This window comes from Dipodomys merriami, unplaced genomic scaffold (genome assembly GCF_024711535.1).
Source record: "Dipodomys merriami isolate MVZ:Mamm:240054 unplaced genomic scaffold, mDipMer1.0.p SCAF_40, whole genome shotgun sequence".
Classification (NCBI taxonomy): Eukaryota; Metazoa; Chordata; class Mammalia; order Rodentia; family Heteromyidae; genus Dipodomys; species Dipodomys merriami.
Genome location: NW_027205604.1, coordinates 5,670,626 through 5,691,622, shown reverse-complemented (window position 1 = coordinate 5,691,622; position 20,997 = coordinate 5,670,626). Strand labels below are relative to the sequence as shown.

Below are 20,997 nucleotides of genomic sequence, written 5' to 3'. Positions count from 1 at the left end.
AGGTTAAATAAGAGCATTGTGTAATAGTTGATCTGATGCCAATTAAGAGACAGGCAGTTAGGATGTGCAGTGTGGCTTTGCGGGGCAAAGGGTGGGATGGTGTGAAGTGTATAATATTATTCAGAATAGTGTTTAATTCAGAACTAAAATTATTTATTTCTACTATATGTGTTTAGACCACAGTTGACTCTGAGTAACTGAAACTATGAAAAGTAAAATCTTTAGACAAGAAGGAATTACCCACAGTCCTGGCCCAGATTACCATAACAGTATCAGAGTAAATCTATCCCCAGGTCAAACAAGCTTGCCCTAATCACTGAGTGTATTTGTCTCATGTTCATATTTAGATCAAAGCAATATCAACTCACATGGAGTAAGAGAAACTTGGGGTAAAGAACACCATTCTCTAGTCTCCAATCCTCCCATCTTAATACTTTTCTGATATTTACCTTAAAATACTGAATAATATATGCTTATACTTTAAAAAAAGGTTAACCAAAATTGAATAGAAAACATTAGATGATTTCTTTTGTTATGCTACCTTCTCTCAATGTTTAATAGTACTTATTGTTTTTAGTTTCAGCCCTTCATAGCTTAGATAAGTAATTAACATTACTTTGGGTCTTGCATAATTTGGAAGCTTACCATAATCTAATTCCACTATAATTCAGTGAGGAGCATCTTTACTTTGCTGGTCTCTTTGTTGAAGGTTCTCAGGCCCGGCTAACCCTGCCCCTTTTTGCCTATTGAAGTCTTTTCCATCCTTCAAAGCCCAGATCAATTCTTACCTCATCCATAAATCTCAGCTGTTCCAATATACTTTGGTATCTCTCTTTAAATGCTTCTCACTTGACTTCTGCAACACACAATTTAGCACTTCATTATAAAGCTTATTGTTTGTTTTGGAGCCCACCCCCCTCCTTGTACCCAGAGCCAATCTCTATCTCTTGCAAGGTTGGTGCTCAGTAAATGTTTATTGAACTGACTCATTCTACTCTCTAATTGCTTCAGATTCCTGCAACTTTCCTGTTCACTGGATTATAATACCACATGCTTTTGTATTTTCCCATAATGTAAAACACAGAGTAAGCGTTCAATACTAAATCATTATTGATTAATTCTGATCTTGGGCTTTATTCCTGTTGTCTGGCAGCATTTTGTCTGTATTTACTGGGAGGGACAAGGAGTGGAGAAAGCATGCTATTTTAGGTTAACTCTCAGTCATATAATATATATACACTTTCCCTGCCTTTCTTTGTGAGAATGAATCATTCTCTTCTTACGCCCTCATGGATGTCATTGACTGTGGCCTTCATAACTATTTATTTAAAAATGTTTATTATCTTTAAGTTATTGTAGAAAGGGGTTTCAATTCAACATGTTAACTATTCATTTTAAAGGAAGTTTTTCTGTGAAGAAAAGATACCTCACTTAAAAAAATATCAAAAGTAATCAATTACTATTATGACCCAGAAAAATGTCATTTTTAAAGCTTTTAAAATTCAGTTTAAGAATCTTACTTTTCTAATATAAAGCCAGTAAATTTCAGCAATTATCTTTAAGGAGATATTGAGTAATGTGTAATATGTGGTCATTTTTACAAATGCTCCAAATAGTTTGGAACATTTAAAATTTCATTTATTATTTAACTGTACTTGATCTTCCTTTGATAGACTTATATTCTTTGTCAACTAATAAAGCCTTTTGTTAGCATTTCAATACCTGTTTAAAATCTATTAGCCAAAGTTACAGACACAGGAACACTAAAAAAATCTCTTAATTCTCTAAATGTTATATTTAAGAAAATACATGTCTTAAGTCAGTTACTGGATGGCATATTTTGAATTAGAATCACAAGATTGAACCGTCAGTTGGAAGCCAAATTCCCATATTAATACATACAATAAAAAGCACATATCCTTTTACACAAAATTGCAAATATTACAGGTTTGAATTTATTAAATATTAATATTTACAAACTTTAAAAGTACAAGTTTCTAAGAATTAAGAGATTATTTTACACAAATGGAGAAATATGTTACCTCATAAATTTTGTAGCTAGCAAAGATAGCAATAGAAGCCACCTCCAAAATACCATTACATTGGAGATTAGGCTTCAGCATGTGACTTTGGGATGACACAAAGATTCCAATCTACCCCTTTCTCCCTGAATTTGGGGAGTGGTTCCCTCAGTTAGTTGAAGACACAATGCCTTCAGATGTGAGCTTGGGGAAGGGCCTGTTCTCAACTAGGGCTTCAGTCCTCTTTGCATAGTTGCTGGGTAAATAGCTTCTATTTGGAATAAACTAATGTCCACTAGACTCAACTAAAAGATTTCCTAGTTTTGTCATTTTTAGTTATATAATCTGCCATATCAAGTTGTACCAAAGGCAAAGGCTCATGCAGTAGCTGCTCACGTAGATTTTTTAAATAACTTTTGCTCTTAAACTCTCTCTCTCTTTTCTCTCTCTCTCTCTCTCTCTCTCTCTCTCTCTCTCTCTCTCTCTCTCTCTCTCTCTCTCTCTCTCTCTCTCTCTCTCTCACACACACACACACACACACACACATCCCACCTTTTAAAAAAATCTTGTACTGGAGATCAAACCTAGGCCTCACACATACTAGGTACTCTACCACTAAGGTATACACCCCAGCCAGCAGGTAAATCTTAACATTTTCAGTTTTAAAATCCTGTCATTGCATCAACTTCTAACTTTTACAGTAGAAAGAAATATGCATTTATGTAATATATTTCTTATCTAGAACTCCTCTCTTCCCCTATACAAATCAAAACATTATGTAGTTGTATTGTGGACTTGACTCTGGGGTTTGAACAATGTCTCAGCATATTCTAGTGCCAGATGTGAACTGGCTATGTGTGTATAGAATAAAATCCAGAAGGGGCCACTACACAGACCTTGATTCTTCTGTGCTGCAGGAGGGAAGCGAGAGATATCTGTGAAATAGAAGGTAGCTGTGGCTCAAGCTGGTGTGACAATCAGAATTCAATACAAGGACGCAGCTGTGTCAGCTTTGAACTTCATCTACAGGTCAGAAAAGGGGCTTATTCCCTGCAGGGTAGTTTTCATAGGAGGGAGTACATCTCTGCTTTGCCTAGAGGAGTAACTTCAATGCCAGGATGATGTATTGTAAGCCACTAATAAAAAATATTTGGAATGAATTGACTGCTGGATGGCTGGCAGGCTGTTCTAGGCCCTCTCCTGTTCATGTAAAGCACAAGGTCAGGGGAAGGGAATGTTAGAGATGCTGTCTGACATGGAGCTAGAGTTCAGTGAACTGCAAAATTCATTAGGAGAGCAAAAGAAGCTGAGTCATCCAGGAATTTTTCTTTTTTCTTTTTCTTTTTGGTTGGTCGTGGGGCTTGAACTCAGGGCCTGAGCATGTCCTGGAGCTCTTTTTGTCAAGGCTAGCACTCTACCACCACTTAGAGCCACAGCTCTAGTTTGGGCTTTCTGGAGGTTAATTGGAGATAAGAGTCTCACAGACTTTCCTGCCTGGGCTGGCTTTGAACCATGATCCTCAGATCGAACTCACTTTCTTAGTAGGTAGGATTACAGGCGTGAGCTACCAGCAACCTAGCAAGGAAAAATTTTGAGATGGGTTATAAACACTCAATACAGCAACTACAACAATGTAAGAAAAGACCTAGAATTTGTTTCTGCAGACAAGAAGACCTTTAATGGTTCTCTTGATGTGATGTGTGAATTGGTCTTTTCTTATGGCCTAGAGCACTGTAATCTCAGTTTACACTACCAGTGGGGATGAGCAGGCAGGCGGAACTCCATGCTCTTGATGGCATGTCACTTCAACTGCAAGGTTTGTAGACAGGAGTTTGTCTTGCTGGGGTTTTTGTAATGTCATACAAAGTAAGGCTGTGGACAGGGAACTACTCTTGTTAAGAAGAATCCATCATAGGACTGGGATGTAGCTCAGTGGCAAAGTGCTTGCCTAGCAAGTGCAACGTCTTGGGTTCGATCCCCAGTACCAAAAAAGAAAAGACAAAAAAAAGTACAGTTAAAAAAAACCCAAACAAAAAAAGAAGAATCCAACATAGCTAGTGGATTCCTCTTTTTTTTTTTTTAATCTCTTACTGTGCAGTAATATCTTAAATAGCAATGTATAAACATGCAAAACAGTCTTGCCTATAGGCGAAGAAATACATTTATTCTGTGAGGTCTTAGGAGAAGAGGAATCATAGAGCTACATGGTGGCAAGTGAGTAAGGAAGACAGATCAAAATGTACTTCTCAGGAGGACAGAGGATTTCAAGAGCTGCTGAGTGATGACTAACACCTTCATCAGAAGATGAAGTTGAATGTGAAGAGTTGCCATGCTTAAAAAAAAAAAAAAAAGATGAGTTTGATATTGAAGCTCTAGAGTTGGGCCTGAGAAGAGTGTGTGAATGAATTGAATGAAAGGAGGCGTGGCTTATCTTTAAGTAGTTGTACAAAGGAGTTGCCATTTAACAAAGCAGTGTCACCTCTTTCAATATTCTCACCCATCCCTTTCCTCATTCTTTTAATTTTGTAGGATGTACATTGGATTCTTGACTGCATTCATCCCTCTTCTCATTTTCATTTGTCTTCATTGTTACCCCCCTTTTTTGGGGGGGGTCTGGTCGTGGGGCCTGAACTCTGGGCCTGGGCGCTGTCCCTCAGCTCTTCAGCTCAAGGCTAGTGCTCTACCACTTGAGCCACAGCGCCACTTCTGGCTTTTTTCTTTTTGCTTATCTGGTGCTGAGGAATTGAACCCAGGGCCTCAGGCATGCAAGGCGAGTGCTCTACCACTGAGCCACCTTCCCAGCCCCTTCACTGTTCCCCCTTGACCCCATTCTTTTAAGTACCTGCTCCTGGTGTATTATTTTGCTGAACTTTGATTTTGCCTTTCTGAAGAACATATTATTATTATTATTATTATTATTATTATTATTATTATTATTATTACTATTTTGGTCCAGTCGTGGGCCTCAACTCTGGGCCTGGGCACTGTTCCTCAGCTCTTCAGCTCAAGGCTAGCGCTCTACCACTTGAGCCACAGCGCCGCTTCTGGCTTTTTTTTCTGCATATGTAGTGCTGAGTAATTGTGGTGCCTCTTGCATCAAGGCAAGCGCTCTACCACTGAGCCACCTTCCCAGCCCTCTGAAGAACATATTTTTTTTTATTGTAAAGATACTATACAGAGGGTTACAGTTACATGAGTAAGGTAATGAGTACACTTCCTATTGAGCATTGTTACCCCCTCCATTGTTTTCCCCCTACCATCCCTTCCTTCCCTACCTTCCCCAAGTTCTTTTTTTTTTTTTTTTGATTGTGATTAAGTGATTACATAATTTCCGGAATTTCACAGTATTGTGGAATAATGATGCTCATTTAAAGTCACAAGTTCATTCTAACTTTCCTGGAGCAAATTGTCTATCACAGTCTATAACATATAACAGTGTACACATGTTATACTTCATACATGTGATCAGCAGCATGGGGATATTTAGTAGTGGTTCAACCAGATGAGTGGGAATTCTTTGTTTCTTAAGTCCTGTTAGTTTTGTCGTATCACCTAACATTTTGGATTTAGCATCCACTTATCAGGGAGACCATGTACCGTTTGTCTTTTTGCTCTTGGCTTACCTCGCTCAACATGATTCCTTCTAGCTCCATCCATTTTCCTGCAAATGCCATTATTTTGTCATTTCTAATGGCTGCATAATATTCCATTGTGTATAGATACCACAATTTTTGGATCCGTTCATCTGTGGTGGGGCATCTGGGCTGTTTCCATATCCTAGCTATTGTGAACAGTGCTGCAATGAACATGGAGGTGCACGTGTCCTTGTATATTGGTTCCTGTTGTGAAGAACATATTTTTGTTACGAAAGATTAGTCTTTAATGTAGAGGGAATTTGAAAAGACTTGCTTTGAAAATCATATTAAACATCAAACCAATACTTTTTTATTTGGTATCAGTCCAGGGCTTGAATTAGGGGCCTGAGCACTATCCCTGAGCTTTTTTGCTCAAAGCTAGTGCTCTATTACTTGAGCCACAGCTCCATTTCTAGCCTTTTAGTGGTTAATTGGGTAAGAGTTTCATGGACCTTCTTGCCCAGGCTGGCGTTGAATCACCATCCTCAGATCTCAGCCTCCTAAGTACCTAGGGTTACAGGTATGAGCCACTGGTGACTGGACAAAATAAATATTTTTGAGTACTAATTGTTTATAAGATATTGGGATAACCCAGCAATCCCACTTTTGGGCATTTACTCAAATGTTTACAAACAAGACCACACTAAAGCTACCAGCACGATTATGTTTATTGCAGCATTATTTACCATAGCTAAGATATGGAACCAACCCAGATGCCCCTCAGTAGATGAATGGATCAAGAAAATGTGGTATATATACACAATGGAATTCTATGCTTCCATCAGAAAGAATGACATGGCTCCATTTGTTAGGAAATGGAAAGGCTTGGAAAAAATTATATTAAGTGAAGTAAGCCAGGCCCAAAGAAACATAGGTCCCATGGTTTCCCTTATTTGCAATATCTAGTATATGTCTGAGTCAAGCAGAAAAAGTCAGATAAGGTGATGTTAGGGAAATGAACCCTAAGATATGTATTCAAATGTTTTTTTTTCTTTCATGCGATTGTTTCTAACACATTTATAAGATTATTTCTTTGTTGCTTTGTATGTCCCTCCCCCACAGTATAACCCCTGCTTTCACTGTATTTGATGTCAGTATAATTTGTGGAGGGGAAGGGGAAAAACAAATTGTTTAACTAGGGATACAGTTGGACCCATTGCAACAATGAGATGTACAAGTCGTTATGTCAAAAACAAACTTTACAACTTTGGTGCGGGGGGGGGGGGGGAGGGAGGATTGGGTGGGGGGATGGAAGGAGGATGGGAAGGGATGGGAAGGGGAAACAAAGGAGGAGGCTACAATGCTTGATAAGAAACTTATTATCTTGCCCATGTAATTGTAACCCCTCTATACAGTATTTTCACAATAAAAAAATTGGAATATGCTATGAATTTTTTTATGCACAGGTGGGGTGCATGTGCACATGTGTGTGTGCTGGTACTGGGGATTGTACTCAGAACTTGGGTGCTATCCCTTAAGTGTTTTTTCTGCTCATGACTAGCGCTTTACCACTTGAACCACACTTCCAATTCTGGCTTTTGTTGATTAATTCGAGATAAATGTCTCACAGACTTTTCTGCGTGGTCTGGGTTTGAACTCTGATCTTTAGATCTCAGCTTCCTGAGCAGTTACAGGTGTCTGGCATTTTCATTTGTTTTTGTGGAGCCCTGAAGATACAATCCAGGGTCTTGCTGAGGTAAGGGAAGTGCTCTACTGCTGACATTTGTGGCTATCCTCCTGAGTGTGTATATATGGGATAGAAGAGTTAGACTATGTATCTGAATACTTGGCCTTTTTTTTTTTTTTTTTTTTTTGGAAAAGGGCATACTTGGTTAAAGACTGAGCCAGCCCTGAAAGAAAAAAAAATGCATCTTTGAATTCTTTTTCCATGACTATTTTTATTCATACGAACTAAAATTAAGTCCTGTGACCCAGGACCCATATCAATCCCTAGAGCTTTTCATGCGACGGCAATTACTGAAATGATTTCTTTCCCATTATGCAGCCAAAAAGCAGTGAGCTCATGAGGTAGGCAGTAAGAGAAAACAATCTTTAATTTGTTCTAGAAGGATGCCGTGGGAATAAAAATATTCTTCTTTCCCTTGAGGTTTAAATATATGGACACAACCAAAAAAAAAATGCAGGAGCACTGCTACATGCCAAACAAGCCTACACTTCACCACCTAATTAAATCATCTTAATCTAATGAATATAAGCAACAGAATAAATTGGCATAGCAATGAGTCAGGAGTGATTTCAATTGAAGCAACTGCAGAGCTGGCTTTGCCGTGCCTTGACACGCACAGCCTTTCCGCTTGTTTTCAAGTGACGCCCAGTTTGCACTTTAGCCACACTTGAGTCAGCTTGAGAAGGCGGCTGTGTTTGGCAGTTTCCCAGAGGAGATTGGACTCCTTTAGACACCTTCACCTTTTGCCTGGTGGAGCTGGGTTTCAGCAGCCTGAGAACGCTGATGAGCGGAGCTCAGGTCTGGTGTGCTCTCCAGGGGTGTGGGGGTTTCCCTAGCTGAACTGGAGTTTCGTGGTGACATTATTTAAAAAAGGGTAAATCCCAGGTGCCTTGATCTTGGTAGTGGTACATAGAAAAAGTTCATGCTGTTATTTTCTGTGGCTTTGATATAAGATCAAAGATGTTTTCTTTCTCAAGATGGTGAGGGTTATTTTGGAAACATTTTGAGAACCAATTGCCATTCTTTATTATCTTTTTTGAGTTTTCTCTTTAAAATTAGCTCCTTTGACTTGTCCCAGTGTAGGAAAAAAAAATCAAAGAGGAGGAGGGGCAGGATGAGGAGGAGAAGAAAAAGGAGTGGGAGGAAGAGGAGGAAAAGAAACAACTACTAAAATAAGTTGCCAGTACTGGGTCTTGTACTCAGAGAACTGCACTCTTGCTTGGCTTTTTCACTCAAGGCTGTTTCTCTACCCACTTAAGTGGGTAGAGAGCTCTACTTCCGGCTTTTTGGCGGTTAATTGGTGAAAAGAATCTCATGGATATTTTTTCCCTTACTAGCTTCTAACCATGATCCTCAGATCTCTGCCTCCTAAGTAGCTAAGATTACAAGCATGGACCACTAGTACATTTTGCAAGAGGGGGAAAAAAAGCAAATAAAAACCAAGAAAAACCACAGTAGTTTTTGGAATTATTCTGACATACATTTGGCTGAAAACTGGGTTCTGCTTCTCTGTGGTTGTGTGACCAGGGGAAAGTTCCATTTCCTCATCTGTGAAGAGATGCCATGAGACAGTTGGTGAAAAGTCAGAGAGATCTGGTTTTAGGGAGGACTGATTTCCTTGGCTAAGACATGCATAATCTTTTTTAAGGAAGGACATACCTTACTTTCTAGATGCTTCTTTGGCAGGGGATTCCCATCTGGTCTCTAAGTCAGGAAAGTCCCTTCTTACTATGTGGGTCGTTGTGTGTGGGAAGGTCTCTCTTCTCATATGGTGGCTATGAGGTCAGGGGGCATCTCTTCTGACCCTTGTCATCCTGATGGAAAACTGCCACTGTGATCTTGTCTTCAGTTTCATGAGAGTGTTGGTCTGTTTCTAGTGTATGTCTTATTAGAGGCTGGCCTGGACACATCCTGGGCTATTGAACCCCATAAACTTTTAAAAATCATCAACCTCTCTTTTTCTTATGAGCTAGTATGTGTAATTTATCCCTTGCAGGTTGTGTCAAGGCAATCCTGTTTCTAGCTCAGGGAGATAACCCTCGCTTCTGTGGAGCTGCTGCCTACCAGCAAGAAGTAAGGATGAATGCAAGTGTGATGGAAGAGGGTTGGCTTGGGCTTTTAAGAGAAGATGCAGAGGGATACAGGGATACAGGTTGACCCATTGTAACAATGAGATGTACAAGACACTATGTTGAAAGTGAACTTTACAACTTCGGCAAGGAGGGGGGAGGGGGAATAGTTGAGGAGGAGGGAGGGAAGGGATGGTAGGGTAAAAACAAAGGAGGAGGCAACAATGCTCGATAGGAAATGTTCTCATTACCTTACTCATGTAACTGTAACCCCCCTCTACAGTATTTTTACAATAAAAAATATTTTTAAAAAGCATGTGCTTAGAAGGTATAGGGAAGATGTACAGATTATCAAGCTATTGATATTTGCTTGGCTTTCAAACTTGGCTTGCTATAAGAAAGCTTCTGGAAAACCATACTCAGTGCCTACCTCTATATATTCTGGTTTAAAATGCAATATAGAATGTAAGAGGAGCATTGGAATTTTTTGTTGTTTTTGCTTGTTTGTGCCAGTACTCAAGCCCTCAGGTTCTCAAACTGAGCATTTGTACACAATTGGCACAGTTACTTGGCTATGCCTCCAGCCCAGTATTTTGCTGATTAATCGAAGGTGGTGTCTTGATACATTTTGTCTGGGCTGGTTTTGAACCACAGTCCTTGCCTCCTGAATGGGTAGGATTACAGGCCTGAGCCTTCTGTACTTGGCAGCATTTGGAGTTGGCTTTTGTTTTATTTTATTTTTTTGTTAGTTGTGGGGTTTGAACTCAGCGCCTGAGCGCTGTCCCTGAGCTCTTTTTTTTTTTTTTTTTCTGGGTCTGGTCGTGGGGCCTGAACTCTTGGCCTGGGTGCTGTCCCTCAGCTCTTCAGCTCAAGGCTAGCGCTCTACCACTTGAGCCACAGCACCACTTCCGGCTTTTTTTTTTCTTCTGCTTATGTGGTGCTGAGGAATCAAACCCAGGGCCTTAAGCATGCAAGGCGAGCACTCTACCACTGAGCCAACTTCCCAGCCCTCCCTGAGCTCCTTTGCTAAAGGCTAGCACTCTACCGCTTTGTGCCACAGCTTCACTTCCATTTTTTAAGTGGTTAATTGGAGTAAGAATCTCACAGACTTTATTGCTTGGGGTTAGCTTTGAACCGTGATCCTCAGATTTCAGCCTCCTGAGTAGCTAGGGTTACAGGTGTGAGTCATCTGTGCTTGGCAGCATTGGGAGTTTTAAAAGCTCCTTAAGGAGATTTGAATGTGTAGTTGGGCTTGAGAATCATGCTATAGCCTTTACTCCCCTCCTTTCTCTGCTTTTCTTCTCTCAGATTTTTACTCAATCTGAGTTGCATTTTAGGCTGAGTTGCATTTAGGCTAGGGAAGTTATAAAAACCCAGATGCCTGTGTTATACCCCAGACCATTTGAACAGGAGTCTCTACGGTAGAATTTGGGCATCTGTAACTCTAAAGACCAGTTGATTTCTTTGAGCAATTCAGCTTAAGAAGATACCAAGGCATCAGGTAGAGACTGACTTTGTAGAGCAGTCCAAAAAGCAGAATTATTTCTGAAGCCCAGGATGACATCAGGCACTTTGCACCAACAGAATCTCCTAAGAGGTGATGATAAATAGTGGGAGTGGCCCATTCTTGACTTTAAAAACCAGACTTTCAATATGTCTTAAAGATTCCAGGCTAAGGCATTTCCTTTGTAGTCTTTTACTATGAATTTTTGTTAGGTTGAATTTTATCAATTCCTTTGACTACATTTACCAAAATGGTTTCATTAGGTTCATCTAAATCCGTGAATATATTAAATTATATTACAGACTTTTCGGATATTAAACTAACTTCACATTCCTGAGATAAATACAACTTGATCAGAATATATTTTTTATTTGTATAGTTCTATTTGGCTTTGCTAGCATTTTAAGATATTTGTATCTTTCTTCATTAATAAATAAAGAAAATTGAGAATTATCCTTTTTCTAACTTTTTTGGTGTCAGTCTTAGGGCTCGAACTCAGGGCCTGACTGCTGTTCTTGACCTTCTTTAGTTCAAGGCTATCACTTAAGCCACAGCTCTACTTCTGGCTTCTTGGTAGTTTATTGGAGATAAGAGTATCATGGATTTTCCTTCCCAGCCTGGTTTTGACTGCAATTCTCAGATCCTGAGTAGCCAGGATTATGGGTGGGAGCCACAGGCCACATTGGCATTGTTTTAATGTAAAACGACTTAAGGGGCATATTCCCTCCTTTTATTCTGGAAGAAATTGTATAAGACAGATGATTTCTTTTCTTGAAGATTGGAAGGAGTTTTGTGTGAAGCCATCTGAGTGTGGTGTTTTCATTGAGGGAATGTTTTAAAAATATTGCTTCAATTTTTTTTAATAGTTACAACACTACTAAGGCTTTGCATTTTTGCTGAAAACAAACTCAGAAACTGGCTTCCAACCTTCCTTACTTCTCTATTCATTTCTAGTGGTTTTCAGCCACATTTTTTGGCTGTCTCTATTTTGTTTTCCAATTAATATTTACTTTCCATCTCTGAATTATTTTTTGCAGCTTTCATGCTTTATTTTGATAATGATTACTAGGCTCCTCTTTCCTGACACTTTCTACTACTTATTTACTTGTTTTCTAAAAATATCATTCCTAATCTCCTCATCCTATCTAGTTGTGTGAATATTGACCAATATTTGCAAGCTTTCCTTCTTCGCCCACTGCTTTTTCCATTCTATATATTTTCTTCAGCTAATACCATCTCTTTTAAAGATGTAAACTTCAGCCAAGTGTTCATCAGATTTTTGTGGGATATGAAGCTTAATTATGGGGTGTCTCTTTAAGAAAAGGAATACAAAATAAGGTATAGAAACCTCCCTGTTGGAGGGCTTGCAAATGTAACATTTATTAAAACTATAGTAAGTGTTCCTCTGTTTTTAGCTCATGTTGGCTCATTCTTTTCTTTTCTTTCTTTTTTTTTTTTTTTTGTCAGTCGTGGGGCTTGAACTCTGGGCCTGAGCGCTATCCCTTAGCTCTTCAGTTCAAGGCGAGTGCTCTACCACTTGAGCTACAGTGCCACTTCCGGTTTTCTGGTGTTTTTTTTTTATTGGAAATAAGAGTTTCACGGACTTTACTGCCAGGGCTGGCTTTGAACCATGATCTTCAGATCTTAGCCTCCTGAGTAGCTAGGATTACAGGTCTGAGCCACTGGCACCTGGCTAAACCGTTTTTTTTTTTTTTTTTCCTAAACTCAAGCTAGTAATTGAACCTATCAGATAGTGACCTCGTTTATCCCATAGTATGTAAGGCTTTAAAACATGGGCATACCTTGAAAAACCCAAACTAGCAAATAGAATTAAATAATAAAGATTAGGACAAAGAAAAAAAATCAATGAAATAAAGACTAAAAAGAACTATACTAAAAAAAAATCAATGAAACAGAAAGTTGGTTCTATGAAAAGATAAATAAAATAGTCTTAGCTTACATTACTAAAAGGAGGAGGAAAATAACAATCAGAATCAGAGACAAAAATGAGGCTATCACAACAAACAAGTGAAATCGAAAGGCCTATTATTATTACATCTAGCAGAAATAGATGGCCTTTCTAGATAACCTCAACCTACTAAAATTGTACCAAGAGGATATAAATCATCAAAATAATTCTATTATACTAAATAAACAATCTTCCAATAAAAAGGAGCCTGGAATCTGATGGTTTTATAGCTAATTTCTTCAAATTCTTTGAAAAGAAACTAATGCCAATACTTCTCAAATGTTTCCATGAAATCTAAAGGGAAAATCATTACTGAACTCATTCTATGAAACTATCATTAAACTTATTCCAAGACCAGAGACAACAAAAAAGAGGACTATAAACCATATTCTTTGATGAATATAGATGCAAAAATCCTCATCAACAGAATTCAGCAACTAATAAAAAAAGATCATACACCATAATCAAGTGGTTTAATGTGAGATATGCAAGGCTGGTTCAACATATGTAAATCACCAAACATAAATTAATAAAACAATCTGGAAGGGCTGAGAAGGTGGCTCAGTGGTAGAGCGCTTGCCTTGCATGCATGAGGCTCTGGGTTCGATTCCTCAGCACCACATAAGCAGAAAAAAAAAAGCTGGAAGTGGTGCTATGGCTCAAGTGGTAGAGTGCTAGCCTTGAGCTGAAGAGCTGAGGGACAGCACCCAGGCCCAGAGTTCAGACCCCAAGACTGGATCCCCCCCCCTCAATAAAATAAAATAAAACAATCTGGAATAAAAATCATGTGATCATTGAAATTGATTCAGAAAAGGCCATTGACAAAATTCAACACACTTTTATGCTAAAATCTCTGAGTGAATTAGGAATAGAAAGAATGTACCATAACATAATAAAGTCTATATATGACAAACTCATAGCCAATATTGTACTAACTGGGTATAACCTGAAGCCATCCCTCCTCCCTGTTCCTGAAAAAGTGTCTACTCTCTCCATTCTTATCTATATAGTATTAGAATGTCCACATGCAAACTGAAATTTGACCCCCTATCCCTCACATTTACCAATATCAAAGTGGATCAATGACCATAATGTAAGACCTGAAACCTTGAAACTACTATAGGCAGATGTAAAGAAAGCAGTAGAACTTACTGGCATAAGTAGAAACTTCCTGAATAGAATCCCAGGAGCTCAGCAAATAGGAGTGAGAATTGACAAATGGGATTACATTAAGTTAAAAACCTACTTCATAGCAAAAGACATTGTCACTAAATTAAAAGACAGCTTACAGAATGGGAAATGATCTTTGCTAGTGATATATCTGACAAGGGACTAATAACAGAATATACAAGGATCTTAAAACATCTATCCCTCAATCAATAACTCAATTAATAATTGGCATAGGAGCTAAAAAGACACTTCTGAGAAGCAGAAATGGCCAATAAATACATGAAGAAATGTTCAACATCCTTGGTCTTAAAGGAAATGCAAATCAAAACATCATTGAGATCCCATCTTACTCTCCTCAGAATAACCATTATCAAGAATTAAAACACACAGGATGCTGGTGGCTTATGGCTGTAATCCTAGCGACTAAGGAGGTTTAGGATTGAGGATTGTGGTTCAAAGCCAGCCCAGGCAGGAAAGTCTGTGAGACTCTTATCTCCAATAAACTACTCAGAAAAAGCCAGAAGTAGTACTGGCTCAAAGTGTTAGAGTACTAGCCTTGAACAAAAAGAGCTCAGGGACAGTGCCCAGGCCCTGAATTCAAATGCCACAACTAACAACAACAACAACAAAAGAATATAAACACAATTCTAAGACGCTATGTCGAAAACGAACTTTACAACCTTAGTGGGGGTGGTGGGGTGGCGGTGGGGGGTGGACAGTGTAGTTGTGGAGATGGGAGGGCAGGGATGGTAGGGGAAAAACAAAGGAGGAGGCAACAATGCTTGATAAGAAATGTACTTGTTATCATGCTCATGTAATTGTAACCCTTCTGTATGGTATTTTCACAATAAGAAACTTATTAAAAAAACCCCACAATTCTGGCAAGAATGTTGGGGAAAAGGACATACACTGTTGGTGGGAATGCAAATTGGTGCAGTCACTATGGAAATCAGAATAGAGACTTCAAAAAACTAAAAATAGAATTTCACTGTCAATCAGTGATGCTACTCCTGGTCATTTATTTGAAAGAATGTAAGCCAGGACATAAAAGGGGCACCTGCATCCCCCTACTCATTGCAGTCTATTCACAATAGCTAAGGTTCCCTACAATGGACAAGTGGATCAAGAAAAAGTACGACATATAGACAACGGAATTTTGTTCACAACTCAGGAAGAATATAATCTGTCATTTGCAGGAAAATGGATGGACCTGGAAAAATTAGTTTGAGCAAAGCAAGCCAGGCTCAGAAAGACAAAGGGCATGCTTTCTTTTGTATGTGGATCTTAGACCTAAACCATGAACATATGTGTAAATACATGTAGGGTCACATGCATGTATAAAAGATCAAACTTTACAAAGTATGGCATATGCCTGAGTGAGATTCCATGCTGGCAACCCCACGGAGCAATTGAAAAGCAGTTTAAGAAAAGGATTATCAGGAAACATGTTTTGACTGAGGAAGGGCAGGCTCATGTGAGGAGTATATATAAATGGAGAGAGAAAAGGGGAGTGAACACAGTGGTAAGATGATGTACAAATGTGAAAGTAGAAATAGCAAACTTGAGATTGGTGAAAGGGGGTCGGTGGGAGTGGGAGGAAAATAATGGAAGCAGTGATGCTGATCCAGATTCAACATTGTACACATAAACGGATTAGGTTAAATTGTAATCCCATGTATAACTATTTGAAAATAACAGTAAATATGTTAGGAAAATTGGCCATTAATAAATTGGGTAGCAAATTTTCACTCATCCCATTGGGAGGTGAGGGCTATTGACCCTCCTGTGGAGTCTGAGCTTTAGGACTGGTAGACCAGTGAAATATACTGGAAGGAGTGTGGTGCTATGATGAAAACTTTCCACTTTCTGTGCTCTTGAAACATTTGCTTTTGGGCCCTTTACTACTGAAAAGTCAAGCAGCCAAATGGAGAGCCACTTAAGGGCTGTATTGACCCGGCATCACTAGTGGAGGCAGCCAACACCAACTTCTGGTCATGTGAGTTGGCCATCTTGGATGCGGAGCCTCCAGCTTGCAATCAAGTTGTCCTAGTTGTAACTACTCGGAGAAGACAGAGGAGCCATCCTCACTGAGTTCTGCCCCATTGCAGGTCGGTGAGATAAATGTGCATGCCATCTTAAATTCTTGACTTTTAGGGAGATTTGTTGCATAGTTTTAGATGGTGAAACACATACATACTTCAAGTTATTCCTTCCTCTGTTGCCTAATCACAATTTCCAACTATACCAGTGATGCTGTCAGTGGATGTTATGTAAGCATTAATCCTAAATGTTCCCTCTTTCTTCCTATCTAACTCCAAGATATATATACAGTTTTAGGTTTTCCTACTTCCTCTTGTCCATCCCTTTGGAGTGTATTCTCTGTCCCAATGTTTGCCAGGAGATTACTGATGTATTATCTATATCCATCTCTGTCTTGCTCAAAATTGGCTACCAAATTTAGTTCATAAACATGCTCACAAAATCAATTCTAACTCAAATATTACTTCTCTGCTTAAATAAGTCGAAAACAGTTTAATATATCAAGCAATTCACTTATTTCTCAACTGCAGAAAGATCTGACTCCGCTGATTTGCAAACTTCAACATAGGTGTATTCTTGAGCATTTTTGGAGAGGCATCCTAAATTCTTTTGCCCTCATCTCACCCGAACAAACAACCCCAACAATAACATAATAGATTAAAAATCAAGAAGCCTTGGCTTTTAGTATAAAAATTTAACAACAATAGTACAGTATCTGTGGGGCTTGAGGCGGATAGAGTTAACCAAAATTTTAATACCTAGCCAAATGGGCCTTGTGAGGAAAGTAGATATAAAAGAGCCCCCAAAGAGTAATCATTCACACATGCCTTCTAGAAGTAAAAATGATTCTATCTTACTCTACTTGCATTGTTATTTTTCTATGGCGACTTATGAGATTGGATAATATTATAGTAGCTGCTACATGATTTCAAAGATAAGTGTAGTGATATTAGCTAATACTTTTCAAAATTCTAATAGCTTGATAACATTATAAGATAAATTGACTTCTGAGGCCAGTTGGAGGGAATTGCCACTTAAAGATTTTATTTATATGAGAAAACTCATTTTTCAACTTCCATACATCTAATTTAACAGACAATTTTTAGATCATAATGTGGAAACTTCCAAAGTAATTTGTCTCAGATATACAAATAATAGCTGGAATTTGAATGTCTTATAGCCAAAATGCCCATACTTGATGTGCTGTACAGAAGGCTGTATCCTTACACTAGTCTTTCTATGTTGTCAAAATTGTCTTTTTGAAAATTAAAACTGAATAGTGAAATGATAGAAACTGTTTCTTGTTTTTAATAGCAGCTATTCATTATTTAGTGAAAATATTATAAAACAAAAAATAATGGTTAAAAACAAAGTCCAGTCTGTGACCTATTTACATAAAACATGTTACTAGAGAGGGTAAAGGAGGGTCAAGGTACCTTCATTTACTCCTGCCTGCTAAATTATTGCTGTATCCTTCTTTCTTGCTATTATGTTTAGACTTAAAAAAATAAGTTGGAGATTAGATTCTGAGATTGTTTCAAAGCACAACATCTTAGAGTTGGCTTCAGATTGTCTTGTTCTATTTTATAGCAAATGAAGTACCCTAAACCAATAGGAGAAAGAGATTTAGAAAATAATACTGTTAACTAATCAATAGTTAATAAAAAAAAACTTGATTTGAGATGGTGAATAATGTGTGTGTATAGTAACACTGTCTAGAACTGTGGTTTAACTACAGAAATATCTAGGCATTGCCTATTAGGTGTTTGCAAGTAGTCAGTACTGAACCAATTCCTATCTGAGAGAAGCTTTAAAATTAAAACAATTTTAAAGTAAAGATGATATATAGAGAGGTTACAATTACATATCAGGTAAAAGATACATTTCTTTTTGGACAATGTCACCCCTTCCCTCAGTCTCTCTTCCAGTTTTTCCTTCCCACCCCCATCCACAAACCGTATACTTCATTTTCAACATAGTGTCTAGTGGGCGCCACTGCTGCGTTTGTTCACCTTTTGTCCTTCCATTTTTGTCCTTCCATGTCTGTGCCACCCCCAGGGAAGCTTTTAATGTCCTATTTTTTCCCACAAATTGTTACCATAGAACTGGTGATGTTAGAATGTGTGTGTGTGTGTGTGTGTGTGTGTGTGTGTGTGTGTGTGTGTGTGTGTATGTGATGATTCTAACCCCAGATCTACATCAAAACTGGTTATTTTAATCCAGAAATATTCTTATCAGCAATTGATAAGAATTGATAGCAATTTAGCAGGAAAAGAGCAAACGAAGGTACCTTTACCCTCCATAGTAACAAGTGTTTTATGTAAATAGGTCATAGATTGGACCACTATTTTTAGTTTTATAATATTTTTACTACATAATGAACAGCTGCTATTGCAAAGCAAGAAAGAGTTTCCATCATTTGACTGTTCATTGTAATTTCCAAAAAGACAATGGTGACAACATAGAAAGACTAGTTTAGGAAGGACATGGCCAACCAAGTATTGTGCCACATGCCTACAGTCCCAGTACTTAGGTGGGATCGTTGTGAACTTGAGCCAGTCTGGGAAACTTGGTGATAACTTGTTTGGGTAAAACAAAGGCTCAATGCTAGAGTACATGCATGTCCAGGGAATTGGACTCCAATCTCAGTTCAGTAAGCCTGCCTTGTTTATAGATTTACTATAGTTTAGGGCAAAACATGATAAAAATAATTTTTCAAAAATAGAATTTTCACTTAAAACAAAACAAACAACAACAACAAAAACATTCCCCTGTGTGTATTAAGCAGTTCATTTGATTTGGAGAAGCTCCAGTCAGCACTGTGTTATTTATTGTCAGTTGTATTTAAATCATTGTGTCATCTTGTGGGTATTTTCCTGCTTTTTTTTTTTTTTTTGTCATTGTGGGGGCTGGACTCTGGGCCTGGGTGCTGTCCCCCAGCTCTTCAGCTCAAGGTTAGCGCTCTACCACTTGAGCCACAGAGCCACTTCTGGCTTTTTCTGCTTATGTGGTACTGAGGAATCGAACCCAGGGCCTCCTGAATGCAAGGCAAGCACTCTACCACTGAGCCACTTCCCAGCCCCTTTTCCTGCTTTTAATTTTGGAAAAATCTGCTTCCCAAAAGAAAAGGTTGCCAGGCACTGGTGGCTCATGCCTGTAATCCTAGCTACTCAGGAGTCTGAGATGTGAAGAATGAAAGGGACAGTCCTAAGCTCTGGACACACTACCTAAGGTCTGAAAGTTTAGACACCCTAACCTCTAACTTCTATGAAACCCATTCTCTGACTTTAACAAGATACTCAACCTCTTTAAAATGTCATGTTTTCATGCAGAAAAATTGGGTTAAAATGCTTGAGACATTTTTCTTATTATTAAGTGAACTAATCAATATAAAGTACTGAGCTCTAAGCTTGACAACACAGTAACCATTCAACAAAACCCTCTTTTCCTCTTGCAACTTATTCATGAAAATTTTCCTATGTTAAGGAAAGTGAAACTGAAAACATTACAGGAAGGAATAGGAGAAACCCTAGGTCTCCTTGGCACAGGCCGAAATTTTCTTAAAAGAGACCCAGAAACACAACAAATCAAAGTTGGACAAATGAGATTGCATGAAATTGCAGAGCTTCTGCATGGCAAAGGACATAGCTAGCAAGATCAATAGAAAGCCCACAGATTGGGAGAAGATCTTCACTAGACATACAACGGACAAGGGTCTCATATCTAAAATATACTTGGAACTCAAAAAATTAAATCCCCCAACAACAAATTCTCAAAGAAACAACTGCCCAATAAATAAGTGGGCTAAAGACTTAAAGAGAAACTTCTCTGAAGAGAAAAGAAGGATGGCCAATAGACACATGAAGAAATGCTCAACCTCCCTAGCCATAAAAGAAATGCAAATCAAAACAACATTGAGATACCACCTCACTCCAGTTAGAATGGCAAAAATCAAGAACTCTAATAACAACAGATGCTGGAGGGGCTGTGGACAGAAGGGATCCCTACTGCATTATTAGTGGTAGTGTAAACTTGTTCAACCACTTTGGAAAGTAGTATGGAGGTTCCTCAAAAGACTCTGCATAGGCATTTACCCAAATGATCACAAACAAGACCACACTAAAGATACCAGCACAACTATGTTTATTGCAGCATTATTTACCATAGCTAAGATATGGAACCAAGCCAGATGCTCCTCAGTAGATGAATGGATCAAGAAATGCGGTATATACACACAATGGAATTCTATGCCTCCATCAGAAAGAATGACATTTCCCCATTTGTTAGGAAATGGAAAGACTTGGAAAAAATTATATTAAGTGAAGTAAGCCAGGCCCAAAGAAACATAGGTCCCTTATTTGCAATAACTAGCATATGTCTGAGACAAGCAGAAACGGTCAGATAAGTTGAAGTTAGGTGAAATGAACCCTAAGATAAGGACTCAAATGTTTTTTTCTTTCTTGCCATTGTTTCTAACATATTATAAGATGATTTCTTTGTTGCTTTGAATGTCCCTCTCCCATGGTATATTGATGTTGGTATAATTTGTGGAGGAGAAGGAAGAAAACAAATTGTATGTAAACAATACAGGAATACAGGTGGACCCATTGCAACAATGAGATGTACAAGTCGTTATGTTGAAAAACAAACTTTACAACTGGTGATGGGGGGGAAGTTGTGGATGGGGGGGATGGAAAGGGATGGGAAGGGGAAACAAAGGAGGAGGCTACAATGCTTGATAAGAAATGTACTCATGATCTTGCCCATGTAATTGTAACCCCTCTGTACAGTATTTTCACAATTAAAATAAGTTTGAAGCCACAAAAATAGGTAAAAATTAAACAGAACATAAAGAACTGGGTAAGGAAGAAGGAGGCAGGACAGATCTGTAAATAAAAGAAC

The 20,997-nt window shown here is 38.5% G+C and overlaps 1 protein-coding gene across 1 annotated transcript in view; it reads left to right on the top strand.

Moving 5' to 3' along the window:
* Positions 1-20,997, top strand: part of LOC138806521 (uncharacterized) — a 44,222-nt gene that overhangs the window by 13,644 nt on the left and 9,581 nt on the right. The gene's annotated exons all lie outside the window — the stretch shown is intronic.